Source organism: Pan paniscus, chromosome 10 (assembly GCF_029289425.2).
Source record: "Pan paniscus chromosome 10, NHGRI_mPanPan1-v2.0_pri, whole genome shotgun sequence".
NCBI lineage: Eukaryota > Metazoa > Chordata > Mammalia > Primates > Hominidae > Pan > Pan paniscus.
Window position 1 is genome coordinate 111,203,268 of NC_073259.2, and position 26,842 is coordinate 111,230,109.

The 26,842-nt window shown below is 37.1% G+C and overlaps 1 protein-coding gene across 1 annotated transcript in view; it reads right to left on the reverse strand.

Annotated features, from left to right (window-relative positions):
* Positions 1-26,842, reverse strand: part of C10H12orf42 (chromosome 10 C12orf42 homolog) — a 457,931-nt gene that overhangs the window by 93,867 nt on the left and 337,222 nt on the right. Inside the window, exon 3 of the transcript XR_004665400.2 lies at positions 3,360-3,459. The gene's annotated coding sequence lies outside the window, so the exon portion shown is untranslated. The remainder of the gene's footprint in view (positions 1-3,359; positions 3,460-26,842) is intronic.

Sequence of the window (26,842 nt, forward strand, 5' to 3'; positions counted from 1 at the left end):
TTCAAGGAACTAATATTCAAAATATATGAGGAATTCAAACAACTCAACAGTAAAAATATAAATAATACCATTTAAAGTGGGCAAAGGACATGAATAGACATTTCTCCAAAGAAGACATACAAATGGCCAACACATATATGAAAATATGCTCAATATCAGTAACCAGGGAAACGTAGATCAAAACCACAGCAAGATATCATCCCATTCCTACTTAGAACGGCTATTTTTAAAAAGAAAAAAAAAAAAACAGACGCTGGCAAGGATGTCAGGAAAGGGGAACTCAGAGTGTTGATGGGAATGTAAATCATACAGCCACTGTGGAAACAGTAAGATTTCTCAAAAAAAACTAAAAATAGAACTACCATACAATCCTTCAGTCTCACTACTGGACATTTATCCAAAGGAAAAGAAATTCACATATCACATATCAAAGAGATACTGGCATTCCCATGTTTATCACAGCACTATTCACAATAGCAAAGACATGAAATCAACCTAAGTATCCATCAAAAGATAAACGGATAAAGAAAATGTGGTATACATACAGAATGGAATACTAGTCATCCATAAAACATAGAAATCATGTCATTTGCAGTAACATGGATGGAACTGGAGGGCGTTGTGTTCATTGAAATAAGCCACGCAGAGAAAGACAAATACTGCATGTTCTCACTCAGATGTAGGAGTTAAATAGTTGATCTCTTGGAGGTAGAGAGTAGAATGATAGACATGAGAGGCCAGGCAGGGTGTGTGGGGGTGGGGGCATAAAGGAGGTTGGTTAATGGGTACAAACATAAAGTTAGATTGAAGGAATTAGTTCTCATGTTTGATAGCAGAGTATAATAACTATAGTTAGCAACAATGTATTGTATATTTCAAAATAGCTAGAAAGGAAGACTTGAAATGATCCCAACACATAGAAATAATAAATAATTGAAGTGATGGACATCCCCAAAACCCTGACTTGATCATTATGCAGTCAGTACATGTAACAAAATGTCACATATGTAACCTATAAATATGTACAGATATTTGTATCAACTAAAAAAATCCCTTTCTGAGATGCTCACTAGAAATTCTTTCTCTGGAAGCTACATGATATGGTTTGGCTCTGTATCTCCACCCAAATCTCATGTTGAAGTGTAATCCCCACAGACAGGGGAGGGGACTGGTGGAAGGTGGTTGGATCATGAGGGCGGATTTCCTCCTTGCTGTTCTTGTGATAGTGAGTGAGTTCTCACAAGATCTGGTTGCTTGAAAGTGTGTAGCTCTTCTCCCTTTGCTCGCTCGCTCTCTCCTGCTGCCAAGTGAAGACATGCTTGCTTCCCCTTCACCTTCTGTCATGATTGTAAGTTTCTTGAGGCCTCCTAGCCATGTTTCTTCTATAGTCTGTGGAATTTTGAGTCAATTAAACCTCTTTTCTTCAAAAATAACCCAGTCTCGGGTAGTTCTTTACAGCAGTGTGAGAATGCACTAATACACTATATAATCCCTGGTAGAAAACCAGTCAGAAACCAAAATTTCTGCACTTTCTGAGAAATCAATGTCATCATTCTTGTTCTCACTTCAGTTTCACTTTCAGCTGATGTCCTGGCACACCCCTGGAGCCAATCAGACTACCTCTTTCCTTTGACCCTTCCAAGCCACTTCACGCTCCACTTTGCCTTGCTCACCCTCTGGCCTCTCTCTTGCATCCACACATCCCCTGCTATCCTTTCACAATTTTATTCTTCAAGATTCATCTCAAAATCAAACTTCTCTACAGTGTTAACCATCTACCTTAGTAGAATTCTTATTTCCCCTACCATCAATATCATGCAGTTTAGCACCATCATGTATCTGTATTGTTCTTGATGGTGTCATGTAAGTTTATCTGGTAGATTTTCAGCTTTACAAGAACAGTGCCCTTGTCTTGTGTTTTCTTTTCATTCCCCACAGAATCCAGCACTAAGTAGATGCTTAACTGAATACCATACTTTACTAACAAACAAAAAGAAATAATACCAAAGTGGAAATGAGACCTTCTAGCCCAAGCTCTGCCCTTTATCCACTGCATGACCTGAAGTGTTCACTTCTCTAGCCCTCATTTTCTTTATCAATAAAGCGCATTATTAAACCAGATTATAATAATAATTATTGTTATTGGATACTATTTTCCAGACATGCAGATGTCATATAAATTCCTTTCATTTTAAAACAATGTTATTCAGTAAATTGAAAGACTGACTTTTGATTTCACCATTCATATTATTCCAGGTTAAAAAGTAACTTCAGAGTTCTTGTTCTGGATGTTCCAGATGGAAGCTTGAGCACAGACAGAATCATCCCTATTCTTCTGCTTCTCTCACAGACATGATTAAAGACAGTATTTCAAGATATTGATTTATGTGTGGCTGGCTCAAAAAGAAGAGCAAAAAGGGGGCCAAAAGCAAAAGCAAAAAGACCAAAAAAAATTATGACGTATGTATCTCTTTAAAAAAGAAAGAAAGAAAGAAAGAAGCAGCATCAATACACAGAAAACTCAGAAATGAATATAGGCTGACTTTGAGGTCCAGAGAACGCTGGAGATAGCACTGGGTGGTACTGGAGGGCTTAGGGGCTGAGTCTGTGCAGCTTCTTCTGTAATGGTCATTATTTAAAGAGACAATACAGACAATGCATATGCAGTGCTTGCAGGTTAAAATAAAATGTAAACATGGGGTTAAAAAAAGGAGAAAAGGCAAATATGCCCAAAATATTTTCTAGTGGTGGTACTGTGAAAAATAGCTATTTTTCTTCTTTGTCCATTTCTGTACTTTTTAAGTTAAAATACAGACAAATAACTACCACCCCATCTCCTCATCTCATTGCTCTGTAGGTCTCTCCTTATGCCCTGAAATAATCGCCAAAGTAGAAACAATCTGAGCACTCAGCCCAACCTCGAGATGGCTAAAGTACTAAAAACCAGGGCCTCAGGAATCAAATCTGAAACAGAAACAGTGGCCTCTTCCTGGTTGTCACTGGAATTGTCCTTGGCAAGATCGGGGTGTCATCTTTATGGCTCCTTGGTCTCTTCCTCCATGGAATTCTTATACAACAATACACACATTTTATAATTAAAAGCTAAAAACACACTGGCTTCTGTTTTTGAGTCATTTCATTGTTTTGATACCTTGTGGCAGGGCAGAGATGAATGGAAGACAGGCTGACCTAATCTAGTCTAAATATTCAGACCCCGGGAAGGGAATCCTCCTCAGCAGAATGCCAACCTATGTCTCTTAATTGCCTCAGCTCCTGATAGATTGGCTCTTACCCTCTTTGAATTCCTTTGTTGTGGAGGAGTTAAAATTCATGAGCGTCCCATGCCTGGGAATACTTACTCCAGTGCTGCTATTTTCCTGAGCCAAGCTGGCCAACACCGCAAAAGAGTCGGAGGTCTGTTGGGCCATCTGTTACATAATAGTCAACAATCTCGAAAATCTAAGGAAACAGGGAGGGGGAGAGCAAAGATGATGAAGCATTTAAACAGAACAGATTGCTGCCTTACTTACAAGAGAAAAAGGGAGAGATGATATGCTTTGATTGAGGCAGAGACAAGCTTTATTAGCATAGGGAACAAAACAAACTTTAAAAAAATGGCACCAATAAAGCTGAAAGTCTAAAGAGGCTTGGTGACAAACCCCATGTTGAATTGCAGGCCACAGAGGCCCCAAATGTGATTGGGAGACACACACACACACACCATACAATGTACGCATTGCACACAGACATGCAACATCCCTGATGTATGAGTGAAACCACTGAAAAATTGCTGTTGTATTTAAAAGCTAAATATAAGCCTGCACTAGAATATCAAATTTTGCAGACCTGGGAAAAGCACTTTGCCTTAACCATCTTCCAAGTAAATACCTTCAGCATAAGGTGAAAGGAGTCAAGGCCTACTTTGACTATACAAACCCCAGTTCTTTGCATTTGCCTAGCAGACTCTCAAGCTCCCTGATTTAGCCACCTGTAATCTTTGTAATCTTTACTAAACACAGTTCAGTTTTTAGCAGTGACCTATAACATTTGACCTGAAAAATACTGTTTCTAAAGGAGTGGAATAAAACTGGAGGTAACAAAGAATTAGAAAAAAAAAAGAGAGATTGGGGACAATTAGGGTGAGAGAAGAAATAGTGAAATAAAGATAAGAAAATCCGGGAGATACATGTCAGTAAAGAACCCTAAATATAAGGCAATAATAAAGTGTCTTAAAAACCAGCTAGTTGGCAAACAAATATTGAGTTAAATATTAAACTCTATTTAATGACATGCAGGCTGAAATGTTTAAGAAGCCGAATGATATAAGCAACTGACTTAGAAATTCACCAAAAAGTGAAATGGATTGATGAATGGATAAAGGATCGATAAATAATAAAACTTTTTTTTTTTTTTTTTTTTGAGATAGAGTTTCGCTCTTGTAGCCCAAGGCAGAGTGCAGTGGCGGGATCTTGGCTCACTGCAACCTCTGCCTCCCAGTTTCAAACGATTCTCCTGCCTCAGCCTCCCAAGTAGCTGGGATTACAGGCGTCCACCACCACACCCAGCTAATTTTTGTATTTTTAGTAGAGACGGGGTTTCACCATGTTGGCCAGGCTGGTCTGGAACTCCTGACCTCAAATGATCCGCCTGCTTCAGCCTCCCAAATTGCTGGGATTACAGGCATGAGCCACCGCACCCAGCCATAATAAAACAATTATAGATAAGTGTTCACTGTAGAATCTAGGTGGTGAGTAGATACTATACACCATAAAATTATTTTGTCTTATCTGTATTTTGAAATTTTCTGTAATAAAATGTTGGGGAAAGATAAATGAACATTGAGACTCCCAAAATTAAAATAGAATGAACACAAATTAAAAAAACATAGAAATTAAAAACATCCTAGACATTTAAAAATGTCTAGGTATCCCTTTCATTTCTGTTTTCCTTTTACATGACATTGTCTCCAGATATGTAACTCAATGAAAGAAGCTGGTTAAAGGATGTGATTATCAAGTTTGAGTGACTAGTTTTGCTGTTGTTATTTCATTGATGTTATTTTGAAGTTGTTGTCTCTAGTAAACTAAAATTAATGAGATTGTTAGAGTCATAATTTGGTAAAAATTTTGCCCAAAGTAGATTTTACTGTCACTTTCTTCCAAATGGACTCTCTCTGAGATGAACAACACAAATTCTTAATTCCTTCTCACAACTCACAAGCTGCTTCTTACAGATAACCACTTAAAAACAGAACAGAACAAAGAACAGTTTACAACCCCATATATTTCAGGGTGCTAATTTGGAATGGTTTTGGAATGTTTTACCCCAGTCAAATTAGTTTTATCTGGTTTATTTCTCTTGCAAATCTTCAGTGGATCTACATAACTAAATTCGGTAGACTTAATTTTCACTGAGGACTGACCCCAAAGTTAGGTGCATCAGAGAGAGAGAGAGAGAAAAGAGAGTGACAGCTTCATTTTACCCACCTCTTTGAACTAAACTATAAAATGACAGTTTTTATTCTGTGATTGGAGAAATCAGACAGGAAAAGGAAATGCAGGGGGATAGCAGTTACTGTTAAAGGAAATCTAAAACCTCCATGTGAATTTGTCTATATGTCTCAAAGAGGGCTTCATCTCCATACTCAAGGCATTTTACATATAACTCAACTTGTGCAGCAAACTACCTTTTTCAGTAATAACTAACAGTAAAAATATAAACATATATATTTTAATCAAGTCCACCTAGAGTGTCCAAGACAAGTTTTTAATCATAAGGCATTGAATTTCAAAGGAAGCATATGCAATTCTATTTAATATACAAAACTGCATTGTGGGGAAGCCTCACAGCTCAAAACATGATCACACAAAGGGGGCAAGGTTGGAGGCTGGGGTTAGTTTAAAAATATCTGTCTCTGAGCAGCACATTTTACACTGGAACGTGACAGGCAAAAAGGTTATTGTCTGCAAGTTTTCACCTCAGGGAATAAATAGAAAGGGGAAAAAATGGGAAAGTACTTAAGCAACTTTCTGCCTTTGAAAAAGCAAGTGCAGAATAGTAGACACTGTGGGGTGTCCTCTTTTCTAAGCCAGCGACAGCATTTCCAATACCCTGACCCATGAAAGCAGGCGTTGGGAGTTCAATGCTCACTAAATGGCTGGTTTGGAATCTAGAATTGGAAAATTAGTGGGTAGAAGTAGAAATAATTTATAAAAGCAAAATCTGGCAGAGGATCTGGAGGAGGCCAGGCTCCCTGATTGGTAGTTTATCTTCGGTAGCATTCCTAGTCTTTGTCACTCTTTCCTCTTTGCTCAGGTCATACCTCAGTTCTGAGGAGTCAGGGGGTTCTAGCAACCCAGGACAGTAGAAACTCACAAAACCAAGAAAACTGCTCTACTGTGGGTGTCAGAAACTTGCTTCCCCACCCCCATTGCTGGGATTGTTTTTGCAGACTCATGGCAGACTTTTAAGGCCTCAATCCATTTATGTGAGAGGAATGAAAAGTCACCTCTCATTTTAAGAGTACCTCCAAAGGCTGCATAGTTCTAAGAAGTGTCTACAAAGTCTTTCTCTAATAGGAGAACAAGACTTTGAAGAATCTGTCTAATGAAATCACAGGACTGTTTGGGGAAATTTTACTTAATTGTAATCTGTGAAACACAAACAAACCAAACACTGATTAAGAGCCAGATGGCCTGAGTATTAATCCCAGCTCTGCCATTTACTATTTATGTACAATTGAACTGGATTTTTATATCTCTAGTCTCAGCTTTCCCATTTGCAAAATGGGGATAATACTACTATACTACTACTGCTGCTAATCATCATTATTATTATCACAGGGTTATTTATGGTAAGGATCAAATAACATAACACAGCACATACCATAGTGCATCACAGATATTAAGTGTTTAATAATTACTTAATAACTTCATTTCCCTATGTTTATCATTATTATTATCTTCCAGGTCTGAAAGAAAATATAAACTTGGGAGATGCCTATTTATGGGGAGACTCTTAGTTAAAGAGTCTTGGACAAGTACTTTTGTATCTTGGCTTGAAATGCTTTACAGTAAGTTACTTTGGCTTCATTCTGTTAATAGAAAAAAAGAAGTCAGAGGAAAAAGAGGAGACGAGGAGAAAAAAGGTAAAAGAAAAAGAAGTCAGAGGAAAAAGAGGAGATGAGGAGAAAAAAGGCAAAAGAGTGCATTTGTAGGCAACCTTGGCTGTGAATACAAAGCCTCTTTGTCACTCCAGAGTTTTGTGGCTACTTGCAGTCACCTTAGCAAGACTGAGGAAAGTCCCATGGTGTTTTCCATCCATAAGCCATATTTGAAATGCATGAGGTAAGTCCCTTAATGAAAAATGAGATATCGTAGAGGCAGAGAGTACAGTTTTCTGATGCTGCCGTGGGCTAGGCAAAGTAGGTGCTGGTATCAGCTTTCATCACTGCAAGGCAGTAAGAAAACTCTTCCAAAATGGATTTATTATACTTGAGAGTTGAGCTTTAATAGCGTCCTTGTAAATGATGCTAAAAAGAAACTTTTTATGGGTGATATAATCTTGATGGGGGGAGGAGAAATTACTTAGAATTCACAACTTAAAACAATCACATCATCCATTTGTATGTAGCTGGAGTTGGCTGCTGGCAACGGAAAACGACTTGGGCAACTTAAGCAGAAAGGGATTTTGGGGAAGGGTATAGATACTGCTTGGGATGACTAGGCTTAGAATGAGCAAAAACCATGGAAACTCTGGAGGGCTAAACCATTGCTGCTTGAGAGGCATAATTGACAACCATCTTTTATATCATTGTGTCCTTCCCTCAAGATTCAAAATCCCAGGAAAGCATATCTGACGGGCAAAGTCCTAGTCATGTGATCTACCCTGGATATATTGGGGCTGTCCTGTCTTCAGTAGACATCATCTTTTCCCATGACTACACACAATGAGGGATTATCTAGAAAAGCAATCAGGATGCTATAAGGGTTAGTACTGAATATTGGAGAGTCCCCGTCTCCCCAAAAAACGCAAACTTTTATACTGTACATTTTAAAGCATTTCGAACTGTTTAGATTTTAACTCTGTTATTTCTAATTATGGCTACTATCTTTCCCACATTTAAAATAATCCTATTCTTACTCCACAAAGGTAATTCTTAAGAGTTCTGACTTTTCTAGTTCCAGTTCCAGTTCAGTTGCTCTTTGTCAATCTCAAAGAGCCCTTTAGAGAAAAAGTAGAGATACTCATGGCCATTGACAGAGATGTTACAGTTCAGGCTCACCTTCATCACTTTGAAAAAGATGAACTAAAATTATTTTTTCTATGAAATTGACCAACATAAAAATAGAATGATAACAAGTGGTGGTGAGGGTTTAGCAAACCACTCTCATACATTATTGGTAGAAGATTAAATTGATACAGCCTATGCCATGAGCAATTTGACATTACGTATCAAAAGCCTTAAAATGTTCACATCCTCTAACTTATTAACATCATCTCTAGAAATTTGCCATAAAGGGAAAAAATAGTGTAAACACAAAGATGTTATGAAAATGTTTATTACAACATTGTATATAATTGTGAAAAATTAGAAACCACAAAAATATTCAACAAAAGTGAACTGGATGAATAAACTATGGTACATCAAAATGATGAAATACTTTGCAATCATTGAAAGATGTTATGGAATTGTGTTTGCTAACATTATAGATATGTAAAATATGTTGTTGAACAGAAAAAAAACAGAGTCCAAACAATATGTAAAGTATGGTGACCTTCTGATTTAAAAACATGGATATAGAGTTTGTGTGAATTTTCGTATATATATATATATAGAGAGAGAGAGAGAGAAAGAGAGAAAGAGAGAGAGGGAGAAAACCATCTGGGAGGTTATACATCAAAATGCTAATGCTAATCTAGAGTGGCAAGATTATGGGTGGTTTTTATGCTTTTACTTGTGTTTTCTGTTTTTTTTGTCTTTATGTAATACATACTACAATAATATATATCTCCATACATATTATGTAATTAAAACATAATAAAAGTTATTTATAAGGTTTTTTACATTAAGAAAACATAGGGCTGGGCGTGGTGGCTCATGCCTGTAATCCCAGCACTTTAGGAGGCCAAGGCAGGTGGATCACTTGAGGTCAGGAGTTTGAGACCAGCCTCACCAACATGTGAAACCCTGCCTTTATTAAAAATACAAAAATGAGCTGGGTGTGGTGATGCATGCCTGTAATCCCAGCTACTGGGGAGACTGAGGTGGGAGGGTCCCTTGAACCAGGGAAGTGAAGGTTGCAATGAGCTGAGATCATGCCACTGCACTCCAGCCTGGCCAACAGAGTGAGACCCTGTCTCAAAAAAAAAAAAAGAAAGAGAAAGAGAGAAAGAAAGAAAGAAAGAAAGAAAGAAAAAGAAAGAAAGAAAGAAAGAAAGAAAGAAAGAAAGAAAGAAAGAGAAAAAAGAAAAGTAAACACAGGTTAACATAAATGAGCATGTGGAGGCAAAACCAATGTCACAGATAATATATCAGAAAGTGTGTGCATTACAGTAAGTTGTGCTTTTTAACAATTGAAAACATCCTTATATTTTTATGAGACAAAGAAGCATGTTATTTCGTATATCTTTTTTCACAATATGAGGCTGACACATTTTTCCCCAAAGATTATCTACCAACTGTGGTTTGCATAAACCACTGGGTAATGGGAAATGGGGAGCTTCATTTGGCCATGGGAAGAAGATGAGAAAACTCCTGCATTTTGACAAAATAACAGAAAGCCTACTTAGGTACCAAGAATGCTTCAGCCTGAAGGCCATTGAGGCATGGCCCATGGAAGAACTCAGTAGATAAAGCAGCAAGATAAATGGTCCAGACCCTCATTTCTCTAAGGGCAATGTAGGCTCATGGAGCATACTTAAGAGGGCCTGTAAGTATACAAAAGATACATTCACCTATAGAAGCTCAGGATTAACATTGTAAAACTTTTTATTTAAATTAAGCCTTGATAGTAGCTTTTACAGACAAGGAGGCCTATAAAAATGCAGGAAAAAAGCACTAATATATTTTTCTGTGCTGTGGTTAAAATTAAGTCTCAAAGGAGGAAAACAACCTAGTTTTTTCCCCTTATTTTGGCTTCTAGTTTTCATTTTTCTAAGCAATTATTTTCTAATTCAGTTGCCTAGTAAGAATTTTCAGGTCAAAAATGAAGAAAGGTACTTTGTAAAACGAAGAACTAGAATTATGTCAAATTAAAGTTTGGCCCTTTGCAGTGAATGAAGCATTTTCTATATAGAAATCCACGGCTGTGACACAGAGGTTAATTTTTTTGAATTTTTCTTTCTTTCTTTTTTTTTCTTTTTTTTTTTTTTTTTTTTTTTTTTTTTTGGTTCTTTCTGATGAAACTTCTGTCTCTCTCTTTTTTCCTGCTGGTTGTTATTGTGTCTCAGAATTGAATGTGACTCACAGTACTTTGCCACTTCTTCTCTCTCTCTCTTTTTTTTTTTTTGTAATGTACAACAGTAACTACTACACAAAGTTTGCTCTGTAAAGCCGCAATTGTGTGAGGCTGGTGTTCACTTGGAATGTTGGTACAGTATATGTCACCGTGTACAGGTCCCTGGCCCCCTTTTCTATCTTGGCTTTGAAAAACCTTGTTCAACCATTACAAGAGAGAACAAAATGCCCAGAAACATGGGAGAAAAGATTGCAGAGAAAGTCTGTTTACCCAAGACACATGGACCAGCAGCAGCCAAGATAGCCTAACCAACTTTGTGGTTTAACTTTTCTTAAAGTAGAAACCACAGGACAAAGCTCATGGAAAACAATAAGAGAAATAAATGTTGGTAGCATCCCCTCCCTTTTTTATTTGTCATACAGAAGAGAACCATTGAATTTTAGAAGGAAAAGTACAGATGGTAGAATCATATCTTTTTCTATATATTATTGATGAGTGACAATAAGTCAGATGGAAAAATGAATTCACTCCATTCAATAAAAGCAAACAATGCAGATTTCTGGAATTGGATCCTCACTGTGGTGTGACAGAACCATGGTCAAGTTTATGTGTGGGTCTACTAGAAGTCCAATTATTTTAGGTTCTTACAATTAAAAGGCCTTACTAATTAATAAAGATCACTATTATATTTCTCACTCTATGATTCTATCAAGAGTCAAGCCCTTAAATTTGACTTCGGTGTTACCAATCTCAGACCAAAGTATATTTTGCTTTCGTTCAAGCCACCCCCATAGTTCTAATTACATTTTAAAAATGCCTAATTTATAACTTTGATTTATTATGGTCTAGCTTGGCCCACACTATACTGATCTTTTTTGATGGTTAGACTTACATCATGATGGTCTAGTTCAATTTCTTCCTTTAGTGCTATTTATTGTTCCCTGAGTCTCTGGACCATGGAGTGAGCAGACGCTAAACCAAGTTCATCCTAACTAATGGATTTGCTAGCAGATGTAAATCATAGTGCTCGTTTGAGTAAATGTAATATCTTAGAATAAAACCAATAAATAAATTGGCATTAGTTTCATATTACTCCAATATTTCTTTAATTGTCTCTATAATGTAACACATTTAAACACTTAACTGTGGAATAATTTACTTAATCCATGTGGAAAGTGAAACTATTACCTAATCTGGTCAATTAAGTGTTATTAAAAAATCATGCTCAATCTTGAACCTGTTAAAATTAAGACTAGAGAAACTCTAGAACAAGCTCCCTGAGATGTATATGCATCTAGAAAATTATTTGCCCATTATAACTCATGAAAGAATTTGTATATTATAACATGTCTTGATACAAATTTATATTAAGACTGCACATCTGTAGAGTTGGACTAGTCAGTGCATAATCCTTTATTCTTGTTGATCCTGAAAATCAAGTTGTCTTTGTAGAGGGTCAGGTGGCCCACATACCCAACTACTTGATACCTAAATATTTACTTGTCTTCAGAAATCTATTTTGGGGTCCAACGGAAGCAAAACCATTTTCAAAGACTGGGATTAAATTGCATCCTCCTCTCGTTGATTTTCAAAAAAATTCCCCTGCTCAGAATTAGTTCTCTGTAAGTAGCATAACAAAAATTTTTATTCTAAATTTGGGACCATAAAATGTGGTGATTCTTAAACTGTGCTTCCACAGAACATTGTATGATAAAGGTTGCCCCAAGAGGTTCCACCACTAAAAGTAATATATTTAGGGTTACCAGTTTAGCAAGTAAAAATGCAGGACACCCAGTTAGATTTGAATTTCTGATAAACAATGATTTTGTTTTAGTATAAAGAAACATAAGTATGTCCCTTTGCCTTCTGTAAATGTCCAAGAACTAACCTAGTGATATGGTTTGTGTCCCCACCCAAATCTTATCTTAAATTGCAATCCCCAGGTGTTAAGTGAGACACTTGGTGGGAGGTGATTGGATTGTGGGGGCGGTTTCCCCCATGTTGCTGTCATGATAGTGAGTGAGTTCTCATGAGATCTGATGGTTTTATAAGCATCTGGCATTTCCCCTTCTCGCACTTCTCCCTCCTGCCACCATGTGAGAAGGTCCAAGCTTGCTCCCCTTTGCTTTCTGCCATGATTGTAAGTTTCCTGATGCCTCCCCAGCCAAGTGGAATTGTAAGTCAAACCTACTCCCTTTATAAATTACCCAGTCTTGGATATTTCTTTATAGCAGTGTGAAAAAGGATTAATACACCTAGTCATAAAATTAAGATTTCATTTTTTTATTCACTCTACGTTCCTTGATTGAAGAAGCATCTTTAAGGTTTAAATTAGTAAGTCTGGGAATGTTATATCTCACAGATGTATCAATGAAATATTGCTCATTATTTTTTATAACATCCTTCCCCTATACAATAGCTTATTTTCGCACCCATATTAAAATTTTCCAGTTAGCTCAAATCTAGGAAATTTATATAAGTATATTGTGCAGGATGAATTGTTAAACCAAAAATTTCAGGTATATATATGCTCCTAAAATTTAAGATTATGCCATAAGTTAATAAATCTCTGTCACTGCTGATACTTGGGGATTGATTTATTTTTTAATTTGAAAATTTAGTAGAGAGTATTGAGTACCTGGTCTATGTTAGGCACTAGGGATACAAATATAAAGTAACATCCCCTCCTTCAGGAATCTCACAGTTAAATAGGCAAAAGCAGAAATAGCTATGTGTAAGAAAGTGTCAATGATGCTATAAAACTTCGGAAACATCCGCACAAATTTGATACTTGTGTTAATAATACATATTCTAGAAAACTGAAGCACTTCTGAAACAAAGTGATTAGGTAAAGCATTTTTAAAATTAGCTTTTATTGACTGCACACCATAGGCTAGCCACTGTGCTAATTTAGGTTAATCCATAATCTAAATGAATCCTTATAATTCTGTGACATAGACAATGTTATTATTCCTTTTTCAGATGAGGAAACTGAGGCAGAGTGAAGCAGAATCACTTATTCCAGTACATGCATCTACTAAAGGGTGGCCCAAGAGATTCCTGCTATGAATAGAAGAAACCAGGATATAGGATTGAGTCAAAGTGACCTGTAGTGTTTGTTTCTTCTGAGAAAATTCACTTATGGATCAGAGCCTCTATTTCTAATATAAAAAATACTGGAATGGTCAGAATATTGTTGGAGCAATTCCCGACTATATCTGAGTTCTTCTCTTTTGGACTGACTTATATACATATATTTTTCATCATCACCATTTTGCTCAAGAAAATTCTCATAGATTACAGCCTTAACCTGTATATGAAGATTTCCTCAGCATCAATTAAAACATCGGAAGGGAGTGTATCTGTTTTTTTGAGATGGAGTCTCACTCTGTCACCCAGGCTGGACTGCTTGGCTCACTGCAACCTTCACCTCCCAGGTTCAAGCGATTCTCCTGCCTCAGCACCCTGAGTAGCTGAGATTAGAGGCACACGCCACCACAACTGACTAAATTTTGTATTTTTAGTAGAGATGGGGGTTTCACCATGTTGGTCAGGCTGGTCTCGAACTCCTGACCTCGTGATCTGCCTGCCTCGGCCTCCCAAAGTGCTGGCATTACAGGCGTGAGCCACCATGCCCAACCAGGAGTGTATCTTTCAAAGTTATTAACACTGGAAGACACCCAGATGGCTTCACCAATGAATTAATTCACACATTTAAGAATGAGATAATATCAATTCTGCACAAACTCTTTCAGAGTATATATATATATAAAAAGAAAGAATACTTTCCAGCACCTTAGGAGGCCTAAATAGCTTCAATTATAAAACTCAACAAGAACATTTCAAGAAAGAAAAATTACAGATCAATATATTTTATACAAATAGGTATAAAATTATTTTAAAATTAAGTTCAACTATATAAACTGCCATTTATAGTTCAAGTATGGTAAAATGTCAGCAATCTCACATGGTTCAAATCAACATAGCAAACTGGATCTAGTTATCTTTAAGAACCTAATGAGCTTTGAAAAACATCAATGTAAATCACACAAAAAAAGAAAAATAAATGAACATTTTGATAGATGCAGAAAAAATATCTGATCAGATTTAACACTCAACCATGGTAACAACTCTTGGGTAACCTAGTTATAGATATATTAGTTAATAAAGAATATTATGTTAAGCAGAATTCTATGATCTCCAAGATTCCCACACAATTATATGTAAGCTCTGTACAATTCTCTCTTGTTGAGTGTGGGCAAAAGCTCACACTCAGTCCCAGGATTAAGTTACTAATCACTTGATGTTGTCTTAATTGAAAGGCAGATTACCCAGGTAGGCCTGACTTAACCAGATGAGTCATTAAAGGGAATGGGACCTCCCTGAAGTCCAAGAAATTTGATGCAGGGGAGATTCTCCTTTGCTGGCTTCAAAAATGGAAGAAGCCAAATGGCTAGGATTTGAAAGTGGCTGCTGAAAGTTTAGAGAAAACCCCAGCCAATAGCCAGGAAAACAACAACAGAGACCTCAATGGTACAACTGAAAGGAACTGAATTCTGCTAATGAATGACCTTGGAAGAGAATCAAGAGCTACAGATAAGTACCTAGCCACAGGTTGACACCTTAATTTTAGCCTTGTGAGACCCTGAGCAGAGTATCCAGTTGAACCCTGCCCAGATGTACGGCATAGAAAAGTGAGATAATGACTTTGTATTGTTTTGAGTTGCTGAATTTATGGTAATTTGTTATGCAGCAGTAGAGAGCTAAGGTAAACAAGTACCTAAAAATCTATAGAGAACATCATACTCAATGGCAAATATTGCAGTCTTTCCTGAGATCAGGAATGCATTTTCACTATTTCCACTCATCACGGTACTGGCCATCCTAGCAAATGCAACAAAACAAATAAGCAAAATAAATAAATAAAAATCACAAATATAGGAAAAAATGAATAAAACTGTCATTGTTTACAGACTACATGATTCTGTAACTAGAATACTAGACTATCCAAAAAAATCTACAAACTTTAAGAATTGACAATAAATATAGCAAGGTTGCTGAGTCCAATGTCAATATACGACAATAATTTTTTTTTCTTATAATGCAATATAGTAATCATATTTTGTGGCTAATAAGCAACACAAAGTAGAAAATAAAATTTTAAAATATTATTTGTGCTTGCATGAAAAAGCAGACACATGTGAGAAGTATGAAAAATGTGTAAGACTTTTATACTAAAAGCTATAAAATATTTAAATAAATTAAAGGGGATCTAAACAAATAGAAAGTCATACCATGTTCATGAATTGGCTCAATATTGTAAATCCATCAAATCCCCCACAAACTAACCTATGTACTTAATGCTTTCCCAATATAAACTCCAGCAGTTTTTACTTTTTCTGATAAAATTAACTAGTTCTAAAATTCATATGGGAATGCAAAAAGTCCAAAAAGAGCAAAAAAAGGTATTGTCACACATCAGCTAGGTAGGGAAAGAATGGTCTTTTCAATAAATGGTTCTGTGTCTATTAAATAGCATTACAGAAAAACAAATGTGTCCTAACTCTTACTTTACATTGTGTACCAAATTAAATTCCAGATATACTGCAGATTTAATTATGAAGGAAAAAACTACAAAGCGTTTGGAGGAAAAAATACAGCAGAACATCTTTCTCACTTGAGAGTAGCAAATATTTTTTAAGACATGACACACAAGGCACATCTCTAAAAGATACACATTGTTAAATCAAACTATATTGTAATTAAAATGGTGTGTTCTTCAAAAGACATAAATACAACAGTTAAAAGGCAACCTACAGAGTGGGAGAAGATATTTTAATAAATATATTCAACAAATAACTCATATTCTAAACTTATAAAGAACCTCCACAAATCAATTTTAAAAATAGGCATTCCCAATAGAAAAAGAAACTGAAAATGTGAACAAATACTTTATAAAAGAGGATCTTCCATGGCTAACAAATTTATTAAAAGGTGCTCAAATTCATTTATAATCAGGGATATCCAAGTTAAAACTAGCATATACCCACTAAGATGACCAAAATAAAAAAGACAGACCAGTATCTAAAAGGATGTGGAACAACTGAAACTCTAATACACTAATGGCAGGATGGTAAATTGGTGCAACCATCTCGCAAACTGTTTGGGAGTATCTATAATATCTAAATATCTGCATATCCTCTCACTCATCAGTTTCTCTACTAACTGTGTGCCTAACAGAAATTCATACATATACTCACCAGAAAACAAGTACCAGAATATTTCACAGCATCGCTATTCACAGTAGTCCAAAACTATAGCTTTCAAAATCTCCATCAACAGCAGAATGAATAAGTAAATTGTGGTATTTTCATACAGTGCAGTACTAGACTGTAGTAAGATGGAACAATCTACACAGACATACAAGACTGTGGACAAATCTCAGCAAAAAAAAAAAAGAATGTGGAGGAAAGAAGCCAGACCCATGGGTTAAAACTATATGGTTCCATTTACGTAAAAAGTAAAAAATAGCATAACTAATTATTGTTGACAAATATCAAGCTGGTGGCTACTCTTGTAGAAGGCGGGTGATTGGATGGGGCATGGAGTTGGAGAGTGAGTTTCTGGTGTGCTGGTAAATGCTCTCTTTCTTAATTTAAAAGAGGTTATTCAGCCGGGTTTTGTTTGTGAAAATTCATCAACCTATGTAATTGTGATATGTCTGCCTTTTTGTTGGAATATTATACTTTAATAAAAAGTAAAACTTAAAAACAAGCAAACAAAAAAACCCAACACCTTGGAAGCAGTTCAGGTACCCATCAGCATCATGAAGTTTACAGAAGAAGGCAGCTCATCCACACTGGATAAGAGGTTCCATCCTAGTTTTACATTCCATCAAAATTTTTTTTTCAGAAATGCAAAACATTTCTAACTTGTACTCTGAGAAATGCAAATCAAAGGAAGAAATATCAGTAACATGGAAAATACTTATGATAGAATGTTGAATGAAAGGAAACAGACCAAAATAATAATAGCAACTGTTTTGGATATAAAAAGGTGGATTCATTCTTTCTCTTTCAACTCATTTATATTTTGCCGATTTTCTATACTAGGGAAAAATTAGTTTTATGTGGGGAAAAAAGGAGGAAATTCCATTTTTTTCCATAAGACAGAAGCATTATGCTCAGAAAAAAACAAAGAGAAAAAATAATGTTTGACGTAATCTTTACTGGTTAAAAATAACTTTTTATTTAAAAAGTGAGTCGAATTTATGGATTATACATTTGCAACTGTCTACTGGCTTTGGCTCTACTTTACATTTCATGTGTCTGGAATAAAACTCACCCTCCTCATACCATTACTACTTGAAAAAATACTTAGTCCTGTGTATTATCAGTGAACTGGTGCCCAAAGCGAAACCTCCCCCACTCCTCTTTTCACAGTGGTAAATCAGTATAAAGCCCACTGCAGAAATTTGTGTGGAACTAGAAATTTAGCTGGAAATGTACCTCAATATGCCAGTCTTTCTTTTCTATACTCATGGCCCCTTTCTTAGTTTAGGCCCTTGAAGATAATGCTTGGACAACTACCTCCTAAATTATTTTCTTGCCAGTAATTTATCTTTTCCCCAGCACCACGGCCAAATCACAGCTCTGAGTGGGGAACCACATTTGAACAGGTGAGTTTGGTGGTAGGTGGTATGCACCTCCAATTGGCATGAGACCTCAAGCTGTTGGGAATGTCACATTTTTGTGGTTATTCAATGGTGAAAGGTAAATATTTACAAATTTGTCAATTTGGGCTCTCCAGTGTGTCTTCTATATAAGCTATGAGGCAACTAATAACAAAGAAAGCAGAAAAAACAATGGTGAGCTGATTCTATGAGCACATAATGAGTATTTTATAACAAAATAACGGTGGGGACACATTGGAGCTGCTGCTCCCTGTTTGGAAGCCTCTCTCTCTCTCAGAGAGCACATTGGGATGCTCATGGCTAATTCAGGTTATTTCTAAAGAATTTATTAAGAGTACTTGCTGGTGGGTTACCATTTTATATGTATGTGTGTGTCTGTATACATATGTATACATACATATGTATATATACACATACTTGTATATATACATATACAAGTGTATATATATACATATTGCTTATGTAAATGTGTACAAGTATGTGTATATATACATATAGTACAAAATAATACATATACATATACCAGTATGTGTATATATAGATATGTGTGTATATATACATATATACATATATGAGTGTACATATACATATATACATATATGAGTGTATATATACATATATACATATATGAGTGTATACATACATATATGTGTGTATATATGCCTCCTTTGAAACAAGTTGTGCCTTTGTATTCTTCTACATCTTACATTTAATTTTGTATTAGTGTAAAATATTTTCTAATTATGAACATTTTATTATGAACATTTGTTAATATTATTTTATACTAATCATGAATAATTATCAATAGCAATAATTTTATTAAGTAGTGTTATAATTATAATTTATATTCTGTATTTATTCACAGACTAGTCCCTTCTGCCTTCTGGGCAGGTCACATCTGAAAGATTATCCTCTTTGAATCAGTTTGAATGTTCTAGTGACCAGGCCACACAGTTTCTCTTGACATTTAAAAATGTAAGTTGTTCCACCCAGCCACAGAAGCATACCTAATGTATGATTCTTATTTATTTAAAGGCGAAAACAGACCAAGCTAATCTATGGTGTTATAAGTCAAGATGGTGGTTGCGTTTGGGGGTGGTAGTGACTGAAAAGGGGCATAAAGGTGGGGGCAGGGCTTCAGGAGTGCTATAATGGACTTCGTTCTCAATGTGGGTGCAGATTGCATGAGTGGGTTCTGATTGTAAAAATTCACCAAGCTGTGTGTTTTAATGTGCAATTATGTGAATAAATATTACACTCCAATAAAAAGTGAATTTTTTTCTTCTAAAAAAAATGGGATACATGTGTAGAACATGCAGGTTTGTTACATAGGAAAATGTGTGCCATGGTGGTTTGCTGCACCTATTGACCTGTCCTCTAAGTTCCTTCCCCTCATCCCCGACCCCACAACAGGCCCTGGTGCGTGTTGTTTCTCTCTGTGTCCATGTGTTCTCATTGTTCAACTCCCACTTATGAGTGAGAATATGCGGTATTTGGTTCTCTGTTTCTGTGTTAGTTTGCTGAGGATGATGGCTTCCAGCTTCATCCATGTCCCTGCAAAGGACATGATTTCATTCCTTTTCATGGCTGCATAGTATTCCATGGTGTATATAGACCACATTTTTTTATCCAGTCTATCATTGATGGGCATTTGGGTTGGTTCCATGTCTTTGCTATTGTAAATAATGCTGTAATAAACATATATGTGCATGTGCCTTTATAGTAGAATGATTTATATTCCTTTGGGTATATATCCAGTAATGGGATTACTGGGTCAAATGGTACTTCTGGTTCTAGATCCTTGAGGAATCGCCACACTGTCTTCCACAATAGTTGAGCTAATTTACATTCCTACCAACAGTGTAAAAGCGTTCTTATTTCTTCACAGCCTTGCCCGCATCTATTATTTCCTGAATTTTTAATAATCACCATTCTGACTGGCCTGAGATGGTATCTCATTGCAGTTTTGATTTGCATTTCTCTGATGATCAGTGATGTTGAGCTTTTTTTCATGTTTGCTGGCCACATAAATGTCTTCATTTGAGAAGTGTCTGTTCATATCGTTTGTCCACTTTTTGATGGAGTTGTTTGTTTTTTTCTTTTAAATATGTTCAAGTTCCTTATAAATTCTGGATATTAGACCTTTGTCAGATGGGTAGATTGCAAAATTTTTCTCCCATTCTGTAGGTTACCTGTTCACTTTGATGATAGTTTATTTTGCTGTCCAGAAGCTCTTTAATTAGATCCCATTTGTCCATTTTGGCTTTCGTTGCAATTGCCTTTGGTGTTTTAGTCATGAAGTCTTTGCCCATGCCTATGTCCTGAATGGTATTGCCTAGGCTTTCTAACTGGGTTTTTATGGTTTTGGGTTTTATATTTAAGTCTTTGCCCATGCCTATGTCCTGAATGGTATTGCCTAGGCTTTCTAACTGGGTTTTTATGGTTTTGGGTTTTACATTTAAGTCTTTAATCCATCTTGAGTTAATTTTTGTATAATGTGTAAGGAACAGGTCCAGTTTTAGTTTTCTGCATATGGCTAGCCAGTTTTCCCAGCACCATTTACCGAATAGAAGATCCTTTCCCCAATGCTTGTTTTTGGCAGGTTTGTAGAAGATCAGATGGTTGTAGGTGTGTGGTGTTATTTCTGAGGTCTCTGAGAAATATTACACTCCAATAAAAAGTGAAAAATTTAGAAGTATTTTGTTCAAGTCCTTTTCTATAAATGATTTGCAGAAACATGACCATATATGTTAAATGGTATGGAAATTCAGAAATAGTAATTTCATACAATTCTGTTATACTCTGAAAGTTTCTTGATTCATTACTCTCTCCCAAAGAAATATTTTCTTATGATTTTTAAAATTTTCACTCTATTATGTTTCAAAAGAGGATATTAAGAAACAATAAAAAAGTATTTTCATTCTGGTGGTAAGAATGCCAATCATAAAAATAACAACTACCATTTTTTGAATGCTTATTATATGTCACAAGCATTGCGTGGATTATCTCTGATATTCCCAATGTCTGATGAGATGAATTTTGTTATTTTCTTGCAGATGGGATAACTGAGGCTCAGAGATTTTATTTAATTTTCCCAAGTCCACGTAGATTTATGTCAGGTTTCATTCCCAAACCTGTTCTTTTGGCACCACATCACATTGCCCATGGGTCTGTTTCTCACAACAATGCCAGTTCACTGAAATATACCATGAAGATAGCTTCTGCGCTGACCACTCAGCACTGTAGAGACTTGGAACACATTCGCTTCCATTTCTAAGGATTCCTAAGGAACCCTTAGGCTGTGGATGTTTTTGTTTTTGTTTTTAACCTTATCTTCCTAAGTTAATATCCCTCCTAAGTACTTAGATAGAGCTTGAAGCACCATGAAAATGTATTGGAGATTCAATTTCATCTTCTGCTTTGTAAAAATATAAAAATGGATCGATGGCTAGGTGTGGTGGCTCATGCCCAAAATCCCAGCACTTTGGGAGGCCGATGTAGGCTGATCATGAGGTCAGGAGTTTGAGACCAGCCCGGCCAACATGGTGAAACCCCGTCTCCACTAAAAATACAAAAAATTAGCTGGGCGTGGTGGCAAGCGCCTGTAATCCCAGCTACTTGGGAGGCTGAGACAGGAGAATCACTTAAACCTGGGAGGTGGAGGTTGCAGTGAGCCGAGATCATGCCACTGCACTCCAGCCTGGGCAAAAGAGCGAGACTCAAAAAAAAAAAAAATGGATTGATAGTCTAGATATACTAAAGCTGATTTTTTACATCAATTACAATAAATAAAATAAGGAGACATGAGTGAAAGGTGGTAGAAGGTACAGTTTTATCTGTTAAGAGAAAAAAAAATTTTCCATCAATAATCTATCACAAAACATAGATCTTTGACTATCATGTGGAACTCTCAACAGAACTTTTAAACCCTCCTGGTAGAGAAAGGAGAGAATGGATTTATTTGTCTCCTTGCAAGAAGATAGGGAAGTAAAGCTTCTTACATTGATTTTTTAAAAGTATACATAAAGGCTACAATTAGACTGATAGAATTGCATTATCAACAAACTTCTATCCCTGCACCTCTTCTTCCCCTTTACCTCTTGCCCACAGTCACACGACTTTTTCTTCCACTCCAGCGGTGCATGTCTACAGAGGCAGTTCCTGGGCTAATGTTAGTGATGACACAGATTAATTTAATTCTTAATAAAAAATTCACTGAGTGCCTGCCATATATACTAGACGTTCTATGTATTGGATGCTGAGGCTACGATGGTAAGTTGGATATTTCTCCTGCCTTCAGAAAGCTTCCAGTCTTGTCACTAATGGATTTGGGGCCCAGTACCCTTAAAATCACCTCAGAGCTGCCTGAATCCATAGACTACTTGCAGAATCACTGGTTTTACTTGGATCAAGCCATCTGAGAAGGTATCTGTCTCAACAGCCCCCCAACCTCCACCCTCCCTGCACTTTTATTTAACAAGTCAACTGTTTTCTGCAGCAAACACCGTTTGCCATCCATTTAATTTCCCCTTCAATACTCAGGTTCACACTCTCCTTTGCATTGTCCCATTTGTCCCTATGTTCATGGTCCCCTCCAGTTGTATCCTAGGAACACGCATGTGCACATGCATCATCTCTCCAACTCTTTGAAGACGGGGACCCCTGACTCTTAGTTAGTGCATGCTTAGAATGCCTTGTTCAGAGTTGGTCTGCATAGTCAATTTAGCTTAGGAAATATTGTTGGTCAACTGACTATTCAATAGATGACTCTGAGACTACCTATTCCATATTTCAAAACAGATTGGCTAATCCAGAAGTGTTTCTTTGGGATGAGGCCAGCTGAGGTGGAACAACAGGGCACACTATTCAATGGGGGTATTTAGCTCATGGTGTTTGACATATAATCACAGGCCAAGAGTTTGTCAAAAGTAACTGATAATGAGCATTGCGCTTTCCTTGCAAAACCTAATTCTGTGAGAAAAAAAGTCAGAGAGAATTAAAGGAAAATTCCATCATTGATCCTTCCCAGAATCTGTCCTAACATCAAAAATTCCAGAGGTTCTACAGCAAAGTAGAGTGGAATAATTCCTAGAACCACAGGGAGTTGCATAGATTTAAATAAAATTCTTATGAGCAAAACTACCAAGTGCTATTCCATTCCCACTTCTCCTTTCTTAGAAAGGTGTCCAGTTATTCCAGAAGTCAATGTGAAAGGTTTATAGGAATTACCCTGTTCTCTAATACCCTGTATTCACATTTTAGAATGACTTTATGTCTTTAAATCTAATACCCTGAACATTGCTCTCTAATACAATTTTCCCCCAAGTAAATTTCTCCCCCAAGTAAAGCAAAGGATAAGCAGGAGTGGGACTTGAAATCACCATTTACAAGGTATGGGATGGATTCCTCAAAGAAGATCCCTCAAGACTACAGCAAATGCAGGCTGTCTATATTTGCTAATAAAACCCCTTGCTGAGTAGCCACTGAACAGTGCAACACCCCAATCCCTTATTGAATCCCAGCCCATACTTCCTAAGGCAGTTAGACTCCTTCTAAGCTAGACTTCACAGATGATTTCCATGCTTTTGGGAAAATACAGTTCTGGAACACAACTAAACTGTGACCCTGGATGAGGCAGGCTATCTAGACATGCCAACATAGTGTAGTGGCTAAAAGTCAGATTGCCTCATTTTATTCTGGACTTACTGGATTTGTTTGAGTGCCAGCTTTACCACTCACTATACAGTCACCCTGTGGAGTAATTTGCTTAATTTCAGTTTCCTCAGCTGTGGAAAGGTAGAAATAACCCTTATTGAGCTATTTTGAAGACTGATTTAGACAACCTGTGTGAAACGTTGAGCATAACGTCTGGCATGAGTGCTCAGTAAATTATTATTTGTCCCACTCCACTGGATCTCAGACGCAAAACGTGTCATGGATACCATAACTTTCCAAAGTGGGGCAGGCTTTCCACTCTTGTGATTGCATAAATTCTAAATCTTAGAGTTTCTGTTGGAGATACCCAAGTCTTGAGGAAAACCTTCACTGCTTAATCCTGAATCCAAGACTAGAAGAGGGAATTTATAACTTCCAAATAGTTAAGCATTGAAAGGTGGGATTGAAAAAGTGTCCTTTTAAAGTAATTTGAGGGCATCAGCCTTCTCACTAGCATGTCCCAAAGTGACTAGTGCCTAGCACTAGTTCTGCAAAATGCTAAAAAAAACCCCGTGATCAAATACATTTTAAAAAATTACCACCTACCATCTCCCTCTCTTGTAGATTTTTATATACCTCAACATATTAAAGGTATGAAAAGATCATGCAGAAAAAAACCTGTTCAGCTTCATCTCACATAGGATTTCTGCCACTTATTTCACCACAGATACTTTGTTAATATCTTGGAACTCTTGTTTTTAGAAAAACACATTGGAAATGGAGGAGACTGTCAAGGACAATAATAAATGATGGTACTGGAAACACCTAGCATTCCATTTTGCGAAATTCTAAAAAAATAAAAATAGAATCTTAAAAATTGCACAGTAGTTAGTACTGGGCACAATTAAGCTCTCCTTTCACAAAATGATCTTACCTGGGCCTGAATACCTGAGGTCTTGCTCACACTGGCGTGGTTACAGGGGTCATGTACACAAAAATGACCTATTTGTTTGTGAAGAACTTTATGTACTTAGCACAAATAGCTTGAGTTTGATTTTGATTTTTCAGAAGAAATTGTTTCTTAGAAAACTGATCATCGAACTCCATTCCACACCAGTTTGTTTTCCCCTCTCGCACTCTCTTTGTATAGTAATCTACTATAGAATCTGTTCCCACAGGTTTGGGGAATATAAAAGAAGCCTACAATCCCCCAGCCCCCCTTCCCTTTTCCCTCCTAATGCCCCAGAGCAGCTGGTAGGGTTTATTGCTCTTCCCCAACATTGGCTCCTTTCTATACATGGAGTAAGATTGATGATCCTCATTCTAAAATGTGAAGATCCAGCATGCGCCTTTGTCCTATGTCCCCTGAGAGTGAATTGGCATAAGCAGCACTCGGTAAAGAGGCAGCACTTTTTGGTACATCAGGAGTGACAGTGACAGTATGGAGCAAGCCTGCGGGGGCCTCTCCACCACCCCCACTCCTGTCAATCTCTACCTTGAGCTCAGTACCCACTGGGGCAGACTGCTGCCTCACCAGACAATATCATGGAAAGAGTGCTCAGGTCCAAATCCCCTGCAGGGCCCACTTTGCAAGGTTGGCTGGGGGAAGCTGTAGCCATAGTGAAATGGCCCTTTATTTAAAAGCACCTTCAGTTACAACTGTGAGGGTACATAGATGTCAAGCCAACAAGCTGGTGTGTGTGTGTGTGCAGGAGCATGTGTAACCACACATCTGTACACCTAAGAAGAGGGAAGCCAATCAATAACTACTCTGTATTTCTTAGCTCTCCTCTTGGAAGTCAACCTGCATGACTCCAAAGGCAGGTTGCACAAACCTGGCATCTTACAAGATTCTCATCAGGCTCTCATTTTTTTGTGTCACTAGTTTGGCTGAAATAAAAACTCAAAGCCCCCACAATATTGAACCACCATTCCAGACCCAGCCAAGGTTTGGAACATAAAGTGAGCTGAATGAATCAGCCTGCAGGCAACCCAGAGAAAGTAATTGTTCATCCTAGCAGCACGGCTGCTTTTCTGCTTAGCATCTGAACAAGTTAATTTGGAAACACAGCCTTCTGGAAAGAAATGGCGCTTCTCTCAGCATCCCATGGATTCATGAGGTGAGATGCCCTTTCACCAGGTAGAAACAGTAAATTACATTTGAAATCCATTTCTATTGAAGGAGGAAAAATCCTTCTTTTTCCCAGGAGCTCGTCTTTTTGCCTGGTAGCACCATTTAACATCAATTGCCCAACTTCAGAGTTCACTTTTTACTCACATCAGTGTCTGGCAACTAGGGGAAGAATTTTACTAGTTGAACAAGGAGCAGTTGAATTAAATACAAAATCACATAAAGGATTTTGCTCTTTGCCAATCCTGGGCTTCAAGGAACTGATCTCAGCAGCATCTAAATTGGACAAATTGGCTAAATTGATCCTGCTTCATAGAAAGGGTACTTCATCTAGATCCAATCAATGGCAGATTGAGGTGTGATGTGAAATGAGGGGAAGGAATCAGGCAGCCAACTATTTCTAGGGTAGAAGTCTGGCTTTAAGGAGTAAAAATGCCTCCATTTCATGTTGGTTTTATTACCCCTTAAACACCAGTGCCCTTGAATTGTGTGCTCCAGGACTGCCCTTGTGTTTGAGCTGAGGGCTGGATGGCAGTGAGCTCAGAAAGAGAGAACTAGAGAAATCTAATCTAGACATTGTGTCTTTTGTTCTGTCCACGGCTTGACCAGTCTGTATTTGACCCTCCATCACCAATTAATTAAAAAACAAAAGCAGAGAGGACCTTCTATGTTTCTGGCATTGAACTAGATCTTTTACAAAATTATTTTTAATACTACAGGCCTGGAAAGTCAGTTATCAAGTATAACTGAGTAGGTTTGCCTGGATGTTCATCCCAGCCCCCAGTGATTAGCTGTGTGATATGGGGTGAGTCAGTTTAGCTCTCTGAGCCTCAGTTTTCTCATCTGTAAAACTGGGATAGTTAAAGTGCCTACTTCATAGGGTCATGGAGAAGATTAAATGTG